This window comes from Nannospalax galili, unplaced genomic scaffold, assembly GCF_000622305.1.
Source record: "Nannospalax galili isolate Female #2095 unplaced genomic scaffold, S.galili_v1.0 scaffold550, whole genome shotgun sequence".
Taxonomy (NCBI): Eukaryota; Metazoa; Chordata; class Mammalia; order Rodentia; family Spalacidae; genus Nannospalax; species Nannospalax galili.
Window position 1 is genome coordinate 2,446,563 of NW_008329138.1, and position 12,777 is coordinate 2,459,339.

The 12,777-nt window shown below is 35.9% G+C and overlaps 1 protein-coding gene across 4 annotated transcripts in view; it reads right to left on the minus strand.

Annotated features, from left to right (window-relative positions):
• Positions 1–12,777, minus strand: part of Epha7 (EPH receptor A7) — a 153,101-nt gene that overhangs the window by 44,929 nt on the left and 95,395 nt on the right. The gene's annotated exons all lie outside the window — the stretch shown is intronic.

The following is a 12,777-nucleotide window of genomic DNA, read 5'->3' on the forward strand; positions in this document are numbered from 1 at the left end:
TAATTTTATGTGTACATATGTTTTTGCTACTTTTGTTATTTATTTATTTATTTATTTATTTATTTATTTATTTATTTATTATTTAGAGACAGGGTCTCCCTGGAGCCCCAGCTGGCCTGGAACTTCCTATGTAGACCAGAGTACCTTAGTATCACAGAGATCTACCTGTCTCCATCTCTTGGGTGCTGGGATTAAAGGCATACACCTTCATGCACAGCCAACATGGTTTATTTTTTGAGAATGGGTTTTTCTATGTAGCTCAGGCTGGTTTTGGACTCAAGATCCTCCTGCCCCAGACTCCCAAGTATTATAGGCACATATAACTGCATCTAACAATATTTTTTGATTTGACTATTTGATGCTTATTAAGGGGAATTTTCCTAACATACATTTCTTTTAAAGACTACTATTTTTAACTGATGTGTATGAGTGTGTGTGTCTGTGTGTGAGCATGTGCACATGAGTGAAAGTGTCAGCACAGGCTAGAGGCATTGGATACCCCTGAAGCTGGGGCTGCAGGTGGCTGTGAGCTACCTGATATGGGTCCTGGGGACCGAACTCAGGTCCCATGCAAGAGTAGTACGCTGTCTTAAATGTGGAACCAGTTCTCTAGGCCTAACACACAGATTTAATGTTATGGATTTGTAATTACATACTGCTTCGTTTGAAATATATAGAGAGGTAAAAATATGTGCCACCATAGTAAACTATAGTTACGTTAATTATAGTTTATCAACTTTCAAAATTAACTATACCTCTAAATTATTCTTTTTTAAAGCTTATTTCAATATAACTTTTTCAGTGCATGTGTTTATATAATAAAAATTCATGTAAGGGAGCTGGGCATGGTGGCTCACACCTTTAATCGCAATACTAGGGAGACAGAGGTAAGCAGATCTTTGTGAATTCCAGCTCAGCTGGGGCTACAAGGAGACCCTGTCTCATAAAACAAAACAAAACAAAGCAAAGCGAAACAAGTTGGGAGCTATAGAGTATAGAATTCATAGATGCTAATCAGTACAGTGCTTTGCTTGGAAACATCTTAGTGAATTTATGTGGAGCTTGATAACTGTATTTCAAACCATACTGGATTGCTTAACAGTTATCTTTAAATGCTTTTCATTTGAATTGACTTTTATGCTGAGAGATAAAAACAACTTTCTAAGTCTTAAAGTGTGTGATTACTATAAGAAATTGAAGTGAAAGGAAAGGAAGGGAATGAGGAGACAGCAAAGGGGTGGAGAGAGAGAGAGAGAGAGGAGAGAGAGATACAGAGACACAGAGACATAGACTGAGAGACAGGAAGAGAGAGAGATACAGAGACACAGAGACATAGACTGAGAGACAGGAAGATAGGAAGAGAGAGGCAGAGAAGGAGAGAGAGAATTTGTACACTTAATTTTAAGTTACTGGCTGCTCTTACACAGGACCCGGGTTCGATTCCCAGCACACACACATTCTGGCTAACAACCATCTGTAACTTCAATTCCAGGGGAATCTGACACACTCATCTGACACTTGTGGGCATTGCACGACACAGGTGCATTGACATATGTGCAGGCAATACACTCATAAATAAAATAAAAATAATAATTAAAAAAATTTTAAATAGGAAAAGTATCCATCATTTCTTATTAATATATATGTGTATATGTTAAGGTATATTCTCTATTAATATATATAATATATATGATAATTTCTTTTAAGAATTTGGTGGTAGTGCCAAGAATCAAATCCAATGTCTCCCAGGTGCCAGACACATCCTGGAGTGCTGGGCGATTACCACTCAGCTGTTAATGTGCATTTCTAAGTGTTATTATCTGAACATAGACAATGATATAGGGAACCACTTGAACATGTGTTTGTTTACTTAAATTTCATCATTAAGATCAATTTTGCTTTGATGGATATTGCTATATCACTCTGAAAAGTTTTATAGATTATGGTTTGATGGTAGAGGACACCTCCCATTCCATGTGTTTCAGACCATATTTAATTTAAATAACTTTTATTCTACTAGAATTTTAAGTGGTCTTTGGTGCATATGTATGTGTGCATATATGGGTGTCTGTGTGTGCACATGTGCCTGCAGTACATATCTGTGTATGTATGTGAAAGGCAGAGATTGACACTGGGTACCTTCCTCTATCACGCTCCACCTTATTTATTTAAAACAGGGTCTCTCACTGAACCTGAAGGTTGCTGATTTGGTTAGAGTGGGTAAACAGTGAGCTCTAGATCCTTCTGTCCAGCCAGTGCTAGGATTTCATAGGTTTCAGGTATCCGAACTCAGGTCCTAATGCTTGCATAGGAAGCACTTTAATGACCGAGCCACATCCCCAGGTCTTTAAAATCCTCTTTCAATGTGGCTACTTTTTCTGTTCATTAATTTATTGACTTAGCCATTCTTGCTTGTTCAGTTTTCCACCTTTGATTAGTGTTCTTTATGATTTTGTAATTATTCCTTTCAAAAATAGAAATCATGATATTCCATATCAAATACATTTGATATTTTCTCCCACTATGTTGCTGACATTAATATTTGCATCTTATGGTCATTTATCAAATATTTCTTCATGGACTGGATCTTTTGAAAATTTCTTACTGAATAAAGGGTCAGAAAGCCACTTCTATGTTTCTTTCACAAGTGTCTACTGGATTGATCTTTATTTATTATGTGTAAACATAAGTGGTGCTATAGCATATCTGGTTATTAAATGGTAACTCCATTGCTTATTTCCATTTATGCTTGAGATTTTCACTCTATTATACTCTTTACCTACCTTTTTGCCAAGAGTGTATTTTCTGAATTCAAGAACCTTAATATCAAATACCACCCCAGTTTTCCGCACAGTTGTTCTGGCTAGCTCTACTCATCTTCTCTTTCCCACTTTATTCAGAAAAATGAACTGATTGAGTGGTATGCAACTCATAAAAGCAGCCATAAACACATACATAGAAGCATGCAACAGGGCAGAGCTTATTTATACAATGGGAATGTATTCTGAGAATGTGTGTTAGGCAGTTGTTATTGTGTAAAAAAGATAGTGTGCACTTACACAATCCTGTTACTACTGCACCCCACACCTAAGCCCTAGGCTAATCTGGCATAGACTGCTTATTGCCCCTATGTGACAAATCTGCATGGTTAGTAAGTGAACTAAATACTGTAGGCAATTATTTCACTACAACAGAAAAGGTACAGTAAAAATAGGAAGTGACAGGAATTTTTCGGCTTCATTATCAGTCAATTGCACCATCATCAAGATATGAGCTGTCATGAACCAGAATCGCATTACATGGCTTACAGAAATATATACCCACATATGTATGAATTTATGTCCTATATGTGAGATATTACTCTGCATTTGCCACAATATACATGAGCCTGGAAGATAGTATTCTATGTAAAATAAGCCAGACATGAAGAAAAAATACTGCATGATCACACTTACTGGTGAATGCAATACAAGCCAAATATACACTGAAAATCATCGTGGTTACAAGGGTTCATCGACACAACTCACAAACACAAAACATGAATAAGCCCTTCTGAGAAATGTATAATCTGAGGGTGTAGTTAAAGCACTATTGTATTTGTGATTCCTGGTAAATAAATAGATTTTTATCGTCTTCTGCCACAAAAAACAACAACAACAACAAAAAAGGTAGAACTGTGAGGTTTGGATTTATTAATTTGCTTGACAATAGTGACCACTATATATTAATATTCTGTAATATGTTTGTAAATTCAACACACAAAATCTAAAAATAAAAAAAAATTTCCAAAATGTGTTCTTATAGTTCACCATTAATTTTCCACCTTCCATATGCTGCACACTGAAGACGCCCTAAATATTTCCCAGTTGATACATCTGGACAGTCTTCAACAAGGCACTTTCAACATTTTATCCATAAGAAACAGTTTAAAATAATTAAGTAACATGCCAAAGTTCACTAACCCTTTGACATTAATAACTGATAACTACAATGTAGCTTTTACATAGACACGGCATAGTTTACTTTTTTTTCCTGAGGGAAATAAGCTAGGTTTTTCCAGGTTATTGTATACTGATATTAAATAAAGAATTTTAAAATTTAAGTTCTTTGTTCAATATTACACAAACTGATTGAAGCCACAGATCACAAACACATTTTGGTCCCCATTTCTGGTATTAGAAATGCCTTTCTTTGATGTCCCGTTGGTTCTTTGTTAATGACTGGTTTAGGTCTACTCTCTCAGAGGTGACTGCACTTCTATACGGCGCTTTTGAACCAAAGAAGGACTTCAAGAAATGCAAGGTTCTTTATAAGTGCAAGTTGCCAATGCTTATTAAAATAAAAGCTTTTTCATATATAGCCTGTCAGGCATAGCACTTAGTAACGTACAAGGCAGCTATTTACTAAAAACAGGAATTCAGTAATTGAGGCCCATACATACTGAATCCCCAACCCTGTACCAAGCCATACTAAAAAAGCTTGAGCTAATTGCTTTTTAAGTCACCAAAATTTTATTTCAGCATACATTTCTTCAAAAGAAATTGACCATCTCTGTATCCACATTAATATTTTTCATGTAATTCCCACTGATTTAGAAAGGAGTTATTTACAATTTGGGTGAGAACGAACAAAATTAGTCCTCAACTAAACAAACTTTAGCTTTAGACACATGTCACTACAGAGAGTATTTCAAAGAGGCATTTGTAGGAGAGTATCTTGTTAGCCAGGCATTTCTGCTGTGACTTATGTCTCTCTGTATATGTCAGTATATACGTATATAGTGAATATGTATATGTATTGAGGACTGAAATATAAAACAAGGACATAGTCTTACCAGAGCATTTTGTACACAAACATTTTTAATTCAGTGAGGAGGTTAAAGGTCTATGTCACATGAAGGAATAGGCTGGGATATTTTTTAAATGTGTAAGATACACTTATTAAAGCATGTGAATGAACTATTATTGCCTCAGCTTTTGGGTCCAGGAAGTATGAGAGTTTAGTGAGCTTCAATTTTCGTCACTGTGTAGTCTCCTCAATTATAGCTTGAGACTTCGTTCTTTCCTGAATTTCTTTATAAATTTTAATGACGTCACAAAAATTATTAAAGTCACATCAGCCCTTCCCACAGTAGAGTCTAGCTCAGTTGACCAGGATTATACTTTGTGGATTTCTCTATGTCCAACGCAGAAAGCATGGGGGGATAGAGTGGGAACAGAGCCAACAAGTGAAAACACCTTTTCCAGTGCTCTAGAAATTTAGAGGACATGGACTCTTAAAGCATTAAAGTAACTTGTAAAAATCAAATAGAAACTTTGTGAAAGTGAAACAGATTCAGCTTTTCTTGTGTTTGGGGCCGTGAGTTTTCCAGTGTGTCAAATAATATTGTTACCTGTGTGTTGGAACCAGAAAGAACAGCATCCTTACAGATTCTTTTTGTTGTTGAGTTTAAAAAGCTGAATCACTGCATATGGTATGAAGATGCTCGTAGTTGAATAAACTGGCTAAGAATGGGAGTGAATGGCTATAATTCATCATGTTATGATATTTAAAATGTACATTTTTGTGCACTGAAATCATTGGTTTCTTATTACATACTTCAGTCTTACAGTTCTGAAATTATTTTTCTTGCACCACTTAGGTCTTGTATAAAGGATATGATAACCACTTACTGGGCTGCAGAGGGAGGGTTCTAACTTTAATAAGATGTCAATAAATATAGCCTCCAGAATAATAAAAAAGAAAACTTTAACACAAAGAAGTTAAAATACAGATGTAAAAAATAAATGGTTCCTGAAAGTTTATAAAATTAAGATAAGTATAATTAGATGACACAAAATATAAAATAGAAACATCTAAATCTGTGATAAGTAAAACAATGACATTTGGCAAACAAAACTAATAATGAAGATTTAAGTAAGATCAGAAAGTCTAGAAATTGGCTTCATCTCTATGTAGCCTTGGGAAAAAATTAGCATTTCAAAAGACTGTGGGAAAGAGGCATTTTACAGTAAATAGCATCAAAGAGTCAGAAAAGATTAGTGGGAACAGATTCAGAAACACTTCCATATTATAAACATCTTGATAAATTAAAATTTTAACATAAAACTTAAATCTTTTAATAAATGATGAGTATGAATCAGTATTCCTTAACTTTGTTATGAATAAGCTTTTCCTGGTACATCATAGCCATAAACCATAAACCAACCAAAGGATAGACTCATGAAAATTTTAAAACCACTCCCACCTGAACGTTAACATTTTTATATTAAATTAAAAAAGCATTTCAAATTTATCTAAATACTTTAGTAGAAAACATATGGGAAATTTCTTAAAATGGCTGTTCTAATCTGTTCCTTTCATTGTAACATATACTCATGTTAATGAATGAATTCTAGAATTTAGACATCTGTCCAGGAATTTTTAGTGTAAAACATTTCCTAACATATAAATCTTATATAAAATTTGGGAAAATGTAATTAATATTCAAATATTAAAACTGTATAAACCAATGTCATTTGTTAAATAATATAATATCCACATAGTAAATTTGAAGACATTTAAATGCCTCATTCTATTTTGAGTGATTTCAAAACCTTCACTTCCACATAGAAATCATGCTTATTTCTGAGCCATCACAGTGCCCCCAGAAACCATTTCTGGCAGGGCTATTTATTCTCCCACTGTCTCCTACCACAGATCCTGAAGGTTGGGGAATTCTGTCCTTCGAGTTTCTCTTCCACAAACCTGGAATCAGACTATTTTTTCTACTTTATAAATAAGAGCCCACAGCTGTAATACACATGAATGTCCATTCCCAGGTAGGCAGTTCTTTAGAAATCATGATTCTTCTGTTCTGTGGTCTTTGGCTCTACAGTGACCTCAACCACCAGCTCCAGTGGATGGCACAGCCTGGGGCTCAGCCTTACCCTTTCCATCACCACAGTTCCCATTTGCTCTCTGACTCTGCTTCCTAATCTGTCTCACCCCCTGTTATTCTGATGGTCACCATACTTCACCTGTACTGGCACATCTAACTCTCTGGGATCGACTACTTTCTAAAATAGCTTTACTTGTAAACTGTATAAAACTAGACCGAAGCTAGAAAAGCCTGTATATAAAGCAGAAAGACCCTAATTCATGGAATTATAATAGATGCTAGGAGAGCTGACAAAACTGAAGCAATAATCAATGTTTCTGTATCCTTAGCCTGTCGAGGGGAGATGGAAAAATCAGAGTTGTCGGGAAGAGATCAGTAAGAAGAGACTGGAGCTATGTGGAGAGACTTTGGAGCCATGGAAGAGATTCATCTGCTAATGCACAGTGAATCTGAAACAGAGAGGGAGGGAGGGGTGCCCTGACCACACCTTGTCCCTCTCTCTAAGCTCCTTTCAGCTTTCATCATGGCCTACATGTAGTCAGATGCCAGCTGAAAGCCTGAAAATATCTCTCTGCAGAGTATGACTCCACCCCTCATGGATCAGATCACAAGGCCATGAATTACATAGGCATCAAAACATTGTCTCAATTTTATCACATGCAAAATGTAACTGCCAAATGACATGCTCACAGACAGATCTGCTTTGCTTATAGCCGGTACTGTTTCAACAGAAACCATTCTTACAGGGGCTCAGCAATGCAGTGATATGGACATTTCTCTGTTTATTACATCTCAGTGAATCCAACCTTGACTCAGTCTTCAAAGTGCAGTCTGTTCTTATCACCTTAATAGACAGCACTACACCCTCTTTCACAGCTATGTCCTGAAGCTCCCAACTTGGCCCTCCTCAGTCTCTTAGTGGAGTCTATAAGTTTACATCCTATAAACGAGAAAAGATAGACAGGAAATAAGGTGCATACGAAAATGACATACTGCGTGAAAGTGAGTCCTAAAGAAAATAAAGAAGGCTGGGAAAACACGGGCAATGCTGATGTACAGAAAACTTAAAGGTATACAAAGCATAGTACCATATATTCATATTTAATAAAACCAGAGACAAAGGACACATATATGATGAAATTGATCAGCACATTATTTCCTCTGGATTTTAAAAATGAAATTAAATGGGCTTTTCCTAGCCTTTTATTGGGGGGGGGTCTTTTTGAGACAGGGTTTTCCTGTAGCCCCAGCTTCCTAGACATTTTTAATGCTTCACCTTCATCAGTATATAAGTGATTTATGATTCTGTAGAAACAAAAGGTGAAGTTGTATTTTCATATTACAATCACCAAGGCAAGGGGCAAGGCAGTCTTTATTCTGTAGATATCCTCAGGAACTCCAACTATAAGCAACCTTTTCCCATAAACTGTTCCCCCTGATATTCTTTGATTGAATTGTCAAGCACTATCTATGGAAACCTTTCTTCTATTACCTGAATCCCACTTAATATGCTTTTCACATGCTGCAAGACATAAATGCCTGAGAAGTGAATAGGAGAAAGATGGTTTGCATCTGTTTAAGACAGCCTTCACTGCACTCAAATGAAGAAGACAATGGGAAATTTTCTGATTCAATCAGAGAATCCAGTGAACAAGAGTGGCCAGGAGGCATTTGAAAGGACCAGTGGGTACTTTGGGATGAAGGGGTCATTGTGCCTAGATCTTGAATCTTGGGTATTTGCTCAAATTGCATATTTTGAAAGATAGAGAGGTACCTAAGGGTTTAAGAGTTATTCTTATTTCTTGATTGAAGACAGACAGTTTTATTGGACTATTTGTACTTACAGGCAAACTAACAGATCTGTGCAGAAATATTTCAAGCTCTGTCTATGCTGAGAGCAGGGCAGATTTTCTGATTCCAAAGCAAATCAGTGATTCTTTACCAACGGCACCAGCCCTCTTATCTCACCCGCAATGCTTCGGGGGTGGGTAGAGAAGGATCAATTATATCTTTTGCCCTTGAATAAAAGGAGCATATAGCCATGTTAGGAAAGTAAGACACAGGTGCGGGAAAGATTAAAATGACCACCCTAATGAGTGTCCTGGCTCTGGAGTCAGATTATGTAACTGCTCTGCAGAAACCCTGATTGCAAGTACCTCCATGAAAAAGCCAAAGTCCCTCTTGTGGATACGGGGATTCAGTCACTACCTATGAAGACCCTTTTTCAGCAATGGTCTACTCTCTGTACAATAACTCACACAGCAGCCTCGTGGGTTACATTCAGAGTCCTGTTTCTGACATTTTTCCCTCGATGAATACATGCTCCCCTTACACTGTGGCTTAAAACTGTCAATAGACCCCTATGCTGCACTGCCTGACTCTGACCCTTGTTCTCATATTCTAGAACATGATGTGACTTATTAGTGGATTTAGATGGTTAGAGAACTGTACAGTCTCAACCCCTTGTCAGCTCTAGGAGGAAAGCAATTTTTGTTATTTTTCCTGCCACAGCTATTTCTGCAGCTGCCCTAGTATTTCCTGGTCTAAAATATGCATTTGTAAAGTCAATGCATGTCAAAAAGAGTTCATGGAAGGAACGTTTGTTAAGATCTGACCGGGAAAAAAGAACACTGAAAGGCAAAAGACAATTAGAAGGTGCTGACAGTGAGAGAAAATTCTGGGGGACGCCAACCCTGGCAGAGTGAGCTCTACTACACTTAATTGCAGAGATATTCCATCATGCCCCATCCAAGTCTGCAAATTGCTTTTTAAGGAGTCACTCCTCCTTTGCTATTTAGTATAAACATTAGAAGACACATGGGTAATTTCAATCCAAGTGCCCGTGTGAGAGAGCAGCCTCCTCTGGTACTCACAAAACCACAGCACATACAATTAGTGACCAATAACGAGTGCTCTGGAAAATGACTTTCCCTCTTAATCTCCAATAAATTTCAACACTAATTTAGATTTATCAGACATATTTAGGTTACTGTGAAAAATATTACAGATTAAACTTCCAAGTAAATGGAAATCAAAGCTTATTAATTTATTCCATTACCCATGAGAACAGAATATTTTTGCTCTTGTCGATACCATTAAGTGCCATCTTGGCAAACTTCTGTTTCAGCAGAGAGATTCTACAAGTATTTCTTCTCATGTATCCTGAATATCCTTACAAGTATAATATGATATTTGATAGTTACTATTCTTATTAACAGAAAAAGTTATGATCAAGAATCTTTTTGCTTTAAAATAATTTGATCTGTATATCACAATAAAATAACAGAACTAATTTCATTTAACCAAGTACAATATAATTTAATATTTTAACATAAGTATAAAGCTCATGTAGAAATTACTATGCACCTATTTGAACTAGAGTCTAAATGTGTTCCTAAAAGAAAAATTTACCCTGTTTTAACTGATGAGTTTTGTAAACAGCTTATAATTTTCTTCCACTATAATAAATTCTCATAAGAACTCAATTTGAATGATTATTTTTTGTTGTTGCTATACCACAGATGTTGCTATACCACTGAGAAGTGTGCATCATATTTAATGAGATAAGTGAGGTGTGACATCAGCACTAAATAAGACTTTTTTTTTCCTTCCTCTAATTTCTAAACTAAATTCCATGAACAGTTCAAATCAGGTTATCATGGAATATGTAAATATCGCGCCTTTTATCAGTATTGCTGATATATTCAAAAGTATGAGCCCATCTACCTTCCATGTTGTTTGCATGAAGATAAAGTTTGAGTTGAAGGAGCTGGAGAGATGGTTCAGTGGTTAAGATGGCTGCTTTTGCAGACCTGGATCCCAGTCCCTGCACCCACATGGCAGCTAACAACTGTTCATAACTCCAGTTCCAGGGGATGCGATGCCCTCTTCTGACCTCTGTGGGCATTGCATGACACGGATGCATTTATATACATGTAGGCAATACACTTAGACACATAAAAATAATACTTTTTTTTTAAAGTTTGGATTGAAGTCTATGGTTGACTATAGGAATACTAAGTTTTAGTTCATCAGTAGAGACAAATAATAAATTTTCTCTTGAAGAACAGAAAAAAAATTTGATGAAGACAAATAAACTAGAGGCACTAACATTTATTTAAACTGAAAATATCATATTATAGCTGTGCTTACAGTTAGTCATATATTCAGTCTTTATAAAAAAATTTAGATTTATTTTGATTTTATGTGTATGAGTATTATGCCTGCATGTATTTAGCTGCACCCATGTTGCACAGTGCCCCTAGGGAATGAGGAGGACATCAGATCTGGCATTACAGATGGTTGTTAGCCACCATGTGTGTACTGGGATTCGAACATGGGTCTTCTGTAAAATATCAGTGCTCTTAACTGCTAAGCTATCTCTCTAGCCCTGTCTTTATTTACTCTTCATAGAATACTATTTTACAAGAAACAATAGTTAAATTTTGACAACACTGCATTGAAGAATGTCAGATTTTCTTCAACTTCTGTTAAAAAAAAAAAAATCAACCAGTGTGAGAATATGTGCTATCAGAAGCAAAAGAAATTTATCACCATGCCAAGCATTTCCACAAAATCCTTTTTGAGTATATGTTGTCTATTCTTTCTGGCACAAATAAATAAAAGATAATAAACCTTTTATTTAAAGATATTAAAACTATTTAGGATAAAGAATATAGATTTTTCTGACTCTGATAATGTTAGAATTTAAAATTTTTGGCTCTGCAAAAGAATAACTTCTAGTTTAAGAGGTATTATGAAAATTAGCAGCCTACATAGCTGCACCCATTTTTTCTTCTCAAAAGAGATTTCTGAGAAGCTTTGTTTATGCGATGGAAACTAAAACTTGATTCTAACTATCGAAAATTAAAGCATGCAGCTTTGATTCATTTGTTTCTACTCTTCTTAAGCTGGTGAATACAAACTAAACTCCAAGGCATCAACACAAGCAGTAGGCAGACAAAGGCTGAGGCAAATCTATGTGAAAGCAGGCTGCATGTCAAGGTAGACCAGTCAGGCTCCGCCTCACCTGGTGGCCCTGTGGATATGGTCTGTCCTTTCCATTCTGGAGAAAGCACTTGTCATATATGCATGGAGTCTGCATGAAACAAGATTTCCTAGTAACAAAGTCTTGTCTCTACTTAACAATAAGGAAAGTAGTAAACAACTTTTACTTAGCTCTCAAATAGAAGTACTTTTTCCCAGTGCATTTGAATTTGTGTGCTTTTGTTCAGATGTCATCACCTCCAGAAAAAAGAGACAATGTAGTCCTGAATGTCCCCATTTCTTGGAGGATGTAGGTAGGAAAGATGCTTGTGAGTAGAATGGGTAACAGTAGCAGATCGGTATCGTTGAAAACTGGACACTCCAAATAAAAGGCACATTCTTTCTACCTAATAAAATGTTATTTTTAAGTCTTTTGAGGTTTAATCACTACTGAGTGACATGCTACATGATAAGTCAGGTTCTGTCTCAGAATCTGGTACTCTAGCCATTACTTTCCCTTCCTGATAGGTCACCAAAAATTTGTCTTTGTGACTTGCTGAATGGATACAACAGCCCTTCAACACCTGCTGTGACTGTTATGGAACAGATCTCAGTGAAGAAAGGAAAAAAACATGTTCTTATTTTTGCTGTTCAGATTAGAATGAATGTATTCTTAATTCTAATCATAAAATGTATGGTATGTGGAACAACTATGAATACATAATATTTAAATATATTTATAAATAATTCACATTCCTTTTAGTTAATAAACTTAGGAACCTCTTTTTATTAAGGTAGTATGTGAGAAAATAATCATGAAATAAGGGAAGGATACTCTTAAAACTATGTATATGTATTTACATTTCAGCATATGAAATGATTATTATAGTCATCAAAGTTCTGAAATTTCT